The sequence below is a fragment of the Triticum aestivum genome, chromosome 1D, assembly GCF_018294505.1.
Source record: "Triticum aestivum cultivar Chinese Spring chromosome 1D, IWGSC CS RefSeq v2.1, whole genome shotgun sequence".
In the NCBI taxonomy this organism is placed as follows: domain Eukaryota; kingdom Viridiplantae; phylum Streptophyta; class Magnoliopsida; order Poales; family Poaceae; genus Triticum; species Triticum aestivum.
The window spans coordinates 35,176,721-35,188,803 of record NC_057796.1 but is presented as its reverse complement, the minus strand read 5'-3'; positions in this window follow the sequence as shown (position 1 = coordinate 35,188,803).

Below are 12,083 nucleotides of genomic sequence, written 5' to 3'. Positions count from 1 at the left end.
CCCCTTGCTCAGAGAAGGTTTGCATACCTAAAAGTGCCCAACATCTGCTGCTGGCTAAAATAGTGTGCATAAAAAGATTAAGAATATAAGCTACAGTCAGATTAGGCTAGATAAGTAGCTATGCACTTGTACACATCAAGCCTATATCGTTATTTTCATACACCAAGGCAATTCAAATGCATTAGATTAGTCCAATGTGGCTGATGAACTACTGTTAGGAAGAGAATGAACGGAGTTACAACCAGTTAGGATCTGCACAAGTAGGAAATATAGTGACCACACCTACGAAGGAGACTCAGGGAAGTAGTTACCTGCAGCTGCATGCGACTGGTTGCCGTGCTTGAACGCTTTGTAGTGCCTCCACCATGTAGTTTCTCCGGTTCACATCCCCGTCCCCTCCGCTGCCGCCTCCACCTCTATCCCCTTCTGGAAGCCTTGATCTAGGCGCCTGGAGAAGCGGTGGCGCACGACCGGATTACAGGGATACATGGAGGGGGAGGTCACGGCTGGCGAGGCGCCGATCGATGGGAACCGTGGGGCGGAGTCGTCACCGGGGTGCAACGTCGTTGGTTGAGGCCGCATTGGGGAAGAAGAGGCACTCGAGGCCGCCGCCCAGCCGAGGTAGGAGGCGCCAGAGGGGAGGAGGTGTGCGAGGCTAGGGATTGGAGAGGGGGTAGGTGAGCGTGCGGCGTCTCCCGTCATCGGCGGCGGCTCCTCAACGGGATCGGCGGCGTCTCCCGTAGTAGCGCAGGGATCAGCAGCGGCTTGATATGCGAGGGCGGCGGCGAAGGGATGCGAGTCAGCGAGTGCGAGGGCGGCGGCGAAGGGATCCTGGAGGCTTCGATCGCTCGTTCGTGCGTACGATTTTTTTTCGTTGGTTCTCTTTCGTTTGTTTATTTGCATTTGATTTTCTTGCCTGCGAGGGGAGTACCCGGAGGCATCGCTATGTGGTTTGCTTCGAATTTTTTTTGGCGTGCGAGGGACTACGTGGGAGGTGGGAGGAGGGACAAAAAAAATCAGATAAAGGTGGGACGAAAAAAACCGTGGAATGGAGATTACCAACTCGTCCCTTAGGAGTAGAGATTTTGAATGCTTAAATTGGACCCCACTATGCAAGGCATATGCATTTGATTAGTTGGTAGCTTATAGGATTTTTGTTTTTGCAGAAATCAAGGAGCCCTCCATCATCCCCGCCGTCGTCCCCGTCACCGACCCCCTCCGACCTCGAGGTGAGACCAGCCAAATCTCCATGTCAATATGTGTCCTATAAGATATTTTGAAATGTTTTTGTTCATATTTTCAACCATTGAAATAAAATGACCATCGAGTTTGAATGCTCATATGATGTAGATATAAATATGTATATCTTGTGTTGCTCAAATAGGATATGTGCTTGCCCAAGTGGCCGGCCATGTTTGCAGGTTACACCTCCGAGTGGCCTATGTTTTGCCGGAGTGTTGATTAATTTCCGTTCCGGCAAATTTCAGGCGCTCGATATATCCTTTTTTAGCAAAAGTCATGCCGGATTTTTTCGTGAATTTTGGCATGACTTGTGCTAGAATATGTAGGAAATATCGAGTGGCCTGGATTTTCTAGAAAGATAACTAAATGACATTTCGGGTTGACTTTAAGTCTGTCGAGGCTCCATACATGACAGTCAACAAATGAGTGAGGGAGAAAGTCTGCACCATATATGAGAGAAGAAGAATCCCGACTGTTGTCGTGGGGGTCGTTCTTCCCCTTCTTTCTCGTGACAGACCTTTTGGTAATGCACGGGAAGGAAGGGAGGAATGACCATCACCGACGGTCGCAAATGTCAGAGAGGAATCAGTGAGGGAGTGTGTCCACCATATATGAGAGAGGACGAAGAATCCCGACTGTTGTCGTGGGAGTCGTTTCTCCTTCTTCTCCTTGTGCTAGACCTTTGTTATGCACTAGGGAAAGGAGGAGTAACGACCATCACCGACGGTCGCAAATGTCAGAGAGGAATTAGTGAGGGAGAGTCTTCACCATATATGAGAGGACGAAGAATCCCGACTGTTGTCGAGGGGGTCGCTTCTCCTTCGTTCCCGTGTGCTAGACATTTTGGTGTAATGCACTCGGGGACGAAGGGAGGAGCGACCATCACTGACGGTCGAATATATACACCACGTGAGCTGAGAGTTTTCAAGAAAAGACTCGGCAGATCGATAGTCAAACCGTGATGAATAATAATGATCTAATTTAGTTTTTGTAGTACATATATTTAAGTGTACAAGTTTAATCTTTGAATTATGAACATAGGAAATGTCGTCATCGAATGACGATAGTCTTCCGGGGGAGTGCGACTGGTGCAACGACAACCGAGGTCTATGCGACAGGCCTCACCTGGACGAAGGTCGGCGCTTCAGCATTAAGCTCCAGGAGACCTTCGATGTTGAAACGGTACGCAACGACGACAAGTGTTTTTTCGTAATTAAGCACGACTTCAACTACTTCAACGTGTAATTTTTGTTTTTACAATTCGACTAGCTTATCCCATGCCATGCAAGACGCTATGTCTTGGAGAGGATGGATTTTGAAGATCATGAAAGTACGGAAACAAAAAAAAAATCACCTAAGGACCCATCATGGTATGGATTTTGAATTAAATCTGTACAATTCTGAGGGCGTAACCCATTTTGGTTGCGTGAATTGGGAAGCACTTTGCAAGATATATGATTTTCATGAGGGTATGCTTGTCACCATGGATCTTGGTGATCCTGACATCGCCGAAGACAATATGGACATTTTGGTCCTTGTTGATACGCTTCCAATTCTACCGCTATGTGAGTTTCTCAAACATAGTTATTAAGTAATTTATATTGTTTATTTCAAAATAGTTGATATCTTATTTTCATTGACAGCTTATTTTCATTCTTCAAAGAATGTGCGGAAGATGGTAGACAGAACATACTACACCGATGGCTCAGAATTAACTTATCAGGAGAAAAATCATCTGATCTCATTTATTACTGATCTTGAGAATTACAATATCTGTTATCAAACTCCTCCACATTATGGTCAATACGTGCCACTAGTGCACGTGTTGAACTACAGTAACATCCATGGAGATGCCATGGTAAGATTTTTTACTATTACGACATCCGTGCATCTTTTGCATAAATTCTTCCAAAACTGAACTACATTGCTAACTACGAAGTTATTACTATGTTTTTCGACAGAAAATCCTGAAGGATTGTGTGCCTCAACTGATGTTTCAGAAAGGTCGCCTTGATGTTTTGAACATACGGCCAGGTCATCCTACGAATCACTCCTGTCCATATCGGATTTCTAAAACCAATGAAGACATGACAATCAAAGATTGAAAAAAATGTATGGTCAATAGTAGGGAGCTACTTGGAAGCAACATTGTGCTAAGGGCAAGAATTGAAGACAGGATAATCTCCATTCTCCATAATGGAGAGTCAGGGCCTATCTTGTTTTATGCTATTTGACCTAAAAGAAGGTAGTAAATCCTATGAAAGAGAAGTTGGTCCTAGGTACAATGTGTTATTATGTGGTACAATGTGTTAGAGTTGATGATGATGAAGAGAAGTTGTGATTATGACTAGTGACCAACTTGCTATATGATGTCTCATTGATGAAAATGATGATCATGAGGAGGTGTTATATGACAATGATGTATTATGATGATAAGTTGTTAATGATATGATGATGATATTTATTACATCACTGGGTGAAAGAACCATGGACTAGTTTCAAGTGGATGCATCCACTTGAAACTAGTCGACGGTTCTTTCACCCAGTGATGTAATAACTCATTATGATGTAAAAACAATCTCTAAATTGCTGTTGTATGAAAACTTGTATAAAGGTGTATGAATACAACACGAAATAAAAAAATATATAATACATAATAATAGTAGTAGCGCGGGCTGCGAGAAGCGCTACTAGTAATTACCGGTAGCGCCCTTTCCAGTAAGCGCTACTACTAAGTGGATATAGCAGTAGTCCGAGTAAACCGACGCTACTGCTAACCTTTAGCTGTAGCGCCGTACTAGTAGCACGGCCACCCATGCTACTGGTAGGCCAAAAACCCGCGCTACTGCTAGGCTTTTACCTAGTAGTGAGAGAGGCATAGGATCTCGGGCTCGATGCACGTGATCTCAACGTCGAACTCGTCCTCCTCGCACTCCGGGGGCGGGCGGTGGTTCTCCTTCTCGCCCCTGTGCACGAGCGTGCGGTGCAGCGGCAGTCGGCTGGGCGAAGGAGAATGCAGCGGCGTGGGGCTGGACCTGGACGGCGGTGGGGCATGGATGCGCGGGTGAGGGTCTAGGGTTTGGAGGTAGGGAGGGGGAGAGAGAGAGAGATGAGGCGTGGGCTGGGAGGCGCGAGTGCGGGAGGGAGGAGGCGGCTAGGTCATCTCCACGGGAGCCACTGCCTTTTATAATCCTACGTGCGAAATGATGAAAATGCGCTCGGCGGGGCACCGAAATAACAGGCGGTGGCACAATGGAAGGCTAACTATTCATTACTACAGTGTCGCCGCTTCGATCCGACGGCTTGGGTCCTCTAGTGGCTCGATCTGATGGCCGTAATCGTGTCAAGCAAAACGATCCGACGGCCAGCAGTTGCTAAACTCTGTGGGCGTCCGGTGGCCAACTAGGTTCTTGTTTTAGGATAACCTACTTCTCTATCCAGTTATTCTTTAATATTCCCTCGTCCCAAAATAAGTGTTTACCTCCATATCCACTCAAAGCAACCCGAAAATGACCATGAAACTGGCGGAGCTTGATATCTGCTCCAAATGCAAGTATATGTTTGCGGTCTTAGAATTGGCCACTTACACGAACATTAAATGTTCCGTAAATAAAATTTCTAAAATGCAGACGTTTGATTTTATTTGAAGAAGTAGTTTCTTTCTATAGTGATGTTTGAGAGCAATTTCAATGGGGCAACCCAAACGGACGGCGCTTTTGTCCATTTTTTGTCCGTTTGGGTCGGCCCGGCGGACACGAACGCCTGCTTCCGTGTTTGGGTTGGCGCATGCGCCCAATGCTGGCCCGACCCATTTTGATGGCGCGAGAAAATAGAATACAAGCATTTCTAAAATAAAATAACATTAATTAAACATTAAAGCCGGTCACGAAGGCCGGCGAGAGTCCACGCGTCCACATTTGCATTAATAAAAACTAAAAACAAACTAAAGTACGAGGTGGCGTGCTGCCCTAGGGGTCGTCGTCGTCATCGACTTCGGGGTCCGCGAGGTCGATGAGCGTCAGCGCAGGGCCGGCCCAGCGGAACATCGTATCCCAGAGGGTGTTCATGTCGGGCGAGGGCTGTGCCGCCGCGGGGGGTTGTGCCGCCGCGGGGGGCTGTGCCGCTGCCTGTACCGCCGCGGCCTGGCGCGCCTCCTCCTCGGCCTCGCGCTGCTCATCCTCGGCGTCGCGCTCGAGCATCTTGAGGTATTCACCATGGCGGCGCTCCTCGGCCAGCCGTCGCTGGCGCCACTGTTCGAGGTACGCCGCCTTCTGTGCCGGCGTCGCCCCCAACCAGACCGGCGGCGCGCTGGCTGAAGGAAATATGCCCTAGGGGAAATAATAAAGTTGTTATTTATATTTTCTTATATCATGATAAATATCTATTATTAATGCTAGAATTGTATTAACCGGAAACTTGGTACATGTGTGAATACATAGAAAAAACAAAGTGTCCATAGTATGCCTCTACTTGACTAGCTCATTCATCAAAGATGGTTAAGTTTCCTGACCATGGACATGTGTTGTCATTTGATGAACGGGATCACATCATTAGGAGAATGATGCGATGGACAAGACCCATCCGTTAGCTTAGCATAATGATCGTTAAGTTTTATGGCTATTGCTTTCTTCATGACTTATACATATTCCTCTGACTATGAGATTATGCAACCCCTGAATACCGGAGGAACACCTTGTGTGCTATTAAACGTCACAACGTAATTGGGTGATTACAAAGATGCTCTACAGGTGTCTCCTAAGGTGTTTGTTGGGTTGGCATAGATCAATATTATGATTTGTCACTCCGAGTATCGGAGAGGTATCTCTAGGCCCTCTCGGTAATGCACATCATTATAAGCCTTGCAAGCAATGTGACTAATGGGTTAGTTACGGGATTATGCATTACAGAATGAGTAAAGAGAGTTGTCGGTAACAAGATTGAACTAGGTATGAGGATACCGACGATCGAATCTCGGGCAAGTAACATACCGATGATAAAGGGAATAATGTATGTTGTCATGCGGTTTGACCGATAAAGATCTTCATAGAATATGTAGGAACCAATATAAGCATCCAGGTTCCGCTATTGGTTATTGACCGGAGATGTGTCTCGACCATGTCTACATAGTTCTCGAACCCGTAGGGGCCGCACGCTTAACGTTCGATAACGATTTGTATTATAAGTTATGTTTTTTGGTGACCGAAGTTTTTTTGGAGTCCCGGATGAGATCACGGACATGACGAGGAGTCTCGAAATGGTTGAGAGGTAAGATTGATATATTGGAAGGTAGTATTCGGACACCGGAAGGGTTCCGAAGTGTATCGGGTACATACCGGAGTACCGGAGGGGTTACCGGAACCCCCCGAGGAAAGATATGGACCATATGGGCCATAGGAGGGAGGCTAACCAGCCCACAAGGGGCTGGCACGCCCCCACAAAGGAGGAGGCCGAATTGGATTAGGGAAGGGGGCGGCGCCCCCCTTTCCTTCTCCTACTCCCTCTCCTTTCCCCCTTTCCCCCTCCGGAAGAAGGAAAAAAGGGGGGGGGGGCGAATCCTAATAGGACTGGAGTCCTAGTAGAACTCCCCTCTCCCTGGCGCACCCCTTGTGGCCGGCCTCCTCCTCTCCTCCTTTATATACGGGGGCAGGGGGCACCCCATAGCCACATCAATTGTTCCTTAGCCGTGTGCGGTGCCCCCCTCCACCGTTTACTCCTCCGGTCATAGTGTCGTAGTGCTTAGGTGAATCCCTGCGCGGGTCACATCACCATCACCGTCACCATGCTGTCGTGCTGACGGAACTATCCCTCGACCCTCTGCTGGATCAAGAGTTCGAGGGACGTCATCGAGCTGAACGTGTGCTGAACACGGAGGTGCCGTACGTTCGGTACTTGGATCGGTTGGATCATGAAGACGTTTGACTACATCAACCGCGTTAACCTATTGCTTCCGCTTTTCGGTCTATGAGGGTACATGGACACACTCTCCCCCTCTCGTTGCTATACATCTCCTAGATAGATCTTGCGTGAGCGTAAGAATTTGTTTGAAATTGCATGCTACGTTCCCCAGCAGTGGCATCCGAGCCAGGTCTATGCGTAGATGATATGCACGAGTAGAACACAAAGAGTTGTGGGCGATAATAGTCATACTTCTTACCACCAACATCTTACTTTGATTCAGCGGTATTGTTGGATGAAGCGGCCCGGACCGACATTACATGACCGCGTTCATGAGACTGGTTCTACCGACGTGCTTCGCACACAGGTGGCTGGCGGGTGTCTGTTTCTCCAACTTTAGTTGCATCGAGTTTGACTATGGCCGGTCCTTGTTGAAGGTTAAAACAGCACACTTGATGAAAAATCGTTGTGGTTTTGATGCGTAGGTAAGAACGGTTCTTGCTAGAAGCCCGTAGCAGCCACATAAAACTTGCAACAACAAAGTAGAGGACGTGTAACTTGTTTTTGCAAGGCATGTTTTGTATGAGATGATCATGTTTTGTAAAAGTTATCGGCAACTGGCAGGAGCCTTATGGTTGTCGCTTTATTGTATGAAATGCAATCGCCATGTAATTGCTTTACATTATCACTATGCGGTAGCGATAGTCGTACAAGCAATAGTTGGCGAGACGACAACGACGCTACGATGGAGATTAAGGTGTCAAGCCAGTGACAATGGAGATCATGACGGTGCTTTGGAGATGGAGATCAAAGGCACAAGATGATGATGGCCATATCATGTCACATATTTTGATTGCACGTGATGTTTATCTTTTATGCATCTTATTTTGCTTAGTATGGCGGTAGCATTATAAGATGATCGCTCACTAAATTTCAAGGTATAAGTGTTCTCCCTGAGTAAGCACCGTTGCAACAGTTCTTCGTGCTGAGACACCACGTGATGATCGGGTGTGATAAGCTCTACGTTCACATACAACGGGTGCAAGCCAGTTTTGCACGTGCATAATACCCGGGTTAAACTTGACGAGCCTAGCATATGCAGATATGGCCTCGGAAACACTGAGACCAAAAGGTCGAACGTGAATCATATAGTAGATATGATCAACATAGAGATGTTCACCATTGAAAACTACTCCATCTCACGTGATGATCGGACATGGTTTAGTTGATATGGATCACGTGATCATTTAGATGACTAGAGGGATGTCTATCTAAGTGGGAGTTCTTAAGTAATATGATTAATTGAACTTTAATTTATCATTAACTTTGTCCTGATAGTATTTGCCTATCTATATTGTAGATCAATAGCTTGCGATGTAGCTCCCCGTTTATTTTTGATATGTTCCTAGAGAAAAATAAGTTGAAAGATGATAGTAGCAATGATGCAGACTGGGTCCGTGATCTGAGGATTATCCTCATTGCTGCACGGAAGAATTATGTCCTTGATGCACCGCTAGGTGACAGACCTATTGCAGGAGCAGATGCAAACATTATGAACGTTTGACAAGCTCGGTATAATGACTACTTGATAGTTTAGTGCGCCATGCTTTACGGCTTAGAACCGGGACTTCAAAAACATTTTGAATACCACGGAGCATATAAGATGTTCCAAGAGCTGAAATTGGTATTTCAGACTCATGCTCGAGTCGAGAGGTATGAGACCTCTGACAAATACTTTGCCTACAAGATGGAGGAGAATAGCTCAACTAGTGAGCATGTGCTCAGAATGTCTGGGTACTACAATCGCTTGAATCAAGTGGGAGTTAATCTTCCAGATAAAATAGTGATTGACATGGTTCTCTAGTCACTATCACCAAGTTACTAGGACTTCGTGATGAACTATAATATGCAAGGGATAACGAAAAGATTCCCGAGCTCTTCGCAATGCTGAAATCGGCGAAGGTAGAAATCAAGAAATAGCATCAAAGTGTTGATGGTTAAAAGACCACTAGTTTCAAGAAAAAAGGGCAAAGGGAAGAAGGGGAACTTCAAGAAGAATAGCAAGCAAGTTGCTACTCCCGGGAAGAAGCCCAAGTCTGGACCTAAGCCTGAAACTGAGTGCTTCTACTGCAAAGGGACTGGTCACTGGAAGCGGATCTGCCCCAAGTATTTGGCGGATAAGAAGGATGGCAAAGTGAAAGGTATATTTGATATACTCCCTCCGTTCCTAAATATTTATCTTTTTAGAGATTTCAAATGGACTACCACATACGGGATGTATATAGACATATTTAGAGTGTAGAATCACTCATTTTGCTCCGTATGTAGTCACTTGTTGAAATCTGTAGAAAGACAAATATTAAGGAACGGAGGGAGTACATGTTATTGATGTGTACTTTACTAGTGTTCATAGTAACCCCAGGGTATTGGATACTGGTTCAGTTGCTAAGATTAGTAACTCGAAACAGGAGTTGCAAAATGAACAGAGACTAGTTAAGGGCGAGGTGACGATGTGTGTTGGAAGTGGTTCCAAGGTTGATATCGCACATTCCCTTCGGGATTAGAGTTGAACCTAAATAAATGTTATTTGGTGTTTGCGTTGAGCGTAAATATGATTTGATCATGTTTATTGAAATACGGTTATTCATTTAAGTCAGAGAATAATTGTTGTTCTGTTTACATGAATAAAACCTTCTATGGTCATACACCCAATGTGAATGGTTTATTGAATCTCGATCGTAATGATACACATATTCATGCCAAAAGATGCAAAGTTGATAATGATAGTGCAACATATTTGTGGCACTACCGTTTAGGTCATATTGGTGTAAAGCGCATGAAGAAACTCCATGCGGATGGACTTTTCGAATCACTTGATTATGAATCATTTGATGCTTGCGAACCACGCCTCTTAGGAAAGATAACTAAAACTCTGTTCTCCGGAACAATAGAGCGAGCCACTGACTTATTGGAAATAATACATACCGATGTATGCGGTCCGATGAGTGTTGAGGCTCGCGGCAGGTATCGTTATTTTCTGACCTTCAGAGATGATTTGTGCAGATATGGGTATATCTACTTGATGAATACCAAGTCTGAAACATTTGAAAAGTTCAAAGAAGTTCAGAGTGAAGTGGAGAATCATCGTAACAAGAAAATAAAGTTTCTACGATCTGATCGCGGAAGTGAATATTTGAGTTACGAGTTTGGCCTTCAATTAAAACAATGTGGAATAGTTTCACAAACTCATGCCACCTAGAACACCACAATATAATGGTGTGTCCGAACGTGGTAACCGTACTTTATTAGATATGGTGAAATCTATGATGTCTCTTACCGATTTACCACTATCGTTTTGGGGTTATGCATTAGAGACAGCTGCATTCATGTTAAATAGGGCACCATCTAAATCCATTGAGATGACACCGTATGAACTGTGGTTTGAAAAGAAACCTAAGCTGTCATTTCTTAAAGTTTGGGGTTGCGATGCTTATGTGAAATATCTTCAAAGCTCGAACCCAAATCGGAGAAATGCGTCTTCATAGGATACCCAAAGGAAACTGTTGGGTACAGCTTCTATCACAGATCCGAAGGCAAGATATTTGTTGCTAAGAATGGATCCTTTCTAGAGAAGGAGTTTCTCTCGAAAGAAGTGAGTGGGAGGAAAGTAGAACTTGATGAGGTAATTGTACCTTCTACTGAAATGGAAAGTAATTCATCACAGAAATCAGTTTCAGTGATGCCTACACTAACTAGTGAGGAAGTTAATGATGATGATCATGAAACTTCAGATCAAGTTACTACCAAACCTCGTATGTCAACCAGAGTACGTTCCACACCAGAGTGGTACGGTAATCCTATTGTGGAAGTCATGCTACTAGGCCATGACAAACCTACAAACTATGAGGAAACAATGATGAGCCCAGATTCCGCGAAATGGCTTGATGCCATGAAATCTGAGATGGGATCCATGTATGAGAACAAAGTGTGGACTTTGGTTGACTTGCCCGATGATCGTCAAGCCATAGAGAATAAATGGATCTTCAAGAAGAAGACTGACGCTGACGGTAATGTTACTGTCTACAAAGCTCGACTTGTTGCGAAAGGTTTTTGACAAGTTCAATAAGTTGACTACGATGAGAACTTCTCACCCGTAGCGATGCTTAAGTCTGTCCGAATCATGTTAGCAATTGCTGCATTTTATGAAATCTGGCAAATGGATGTCAAAACTGCATTCCTTAATGGATTTATTAAAGAAGAGTTGTATATGATGCAACCAGAAGGTTTTCTCAATCCTAAAGGTGCTAATAAAGTGTGCAAGCTCCAGCGATACATCTATGGACTGGTGCAAGCATCTCGGAGTTGGAATATACGCTTTGATGAGTTGATCAAAGCATATAGTTTTATACAGACTTGCGGTGAAGCCTGTATTTATAATAAAGTGAGTGGGAGCACTACAGCCTTTCTGATAAGTATATGTGAATGACATATTGTTGATCGGAAATGATGTATAATTTTCTGGAAAGCATAAAGGAGTATTTGAAAGGATTTTTTCAAAGAAAGACCTCGGTAATGCTACTTACATATTGGGCATTAAGATCTATAAAGATAGATCAAGACGCTTGATAAGACTTTCGACAAGTACATACCTTGATAACATTTTGAAAGAGTTCAAAATAGGATCAGTCAAAGAAGGAGTTCTTGCCTGAGTTGTAAGGTATGAAGTTGAGTAAGACTCAAAACCCGACCACGACAGAAGATAGAGAGAGAATGAAAGTCATTCCCTATGCCTCAGCCATAGGTTCTATAAAGTATGCCATGTTGTGTTGTGTACCTTGCCATGAGTTTGGAAAGGGGGTACGATAGTGTGTTGGGGAACATAGTATTTCAAAAAAATAACCACGATCACGCAAGATCTATCTAGGAGAAGCATAGCAACGAGCGGG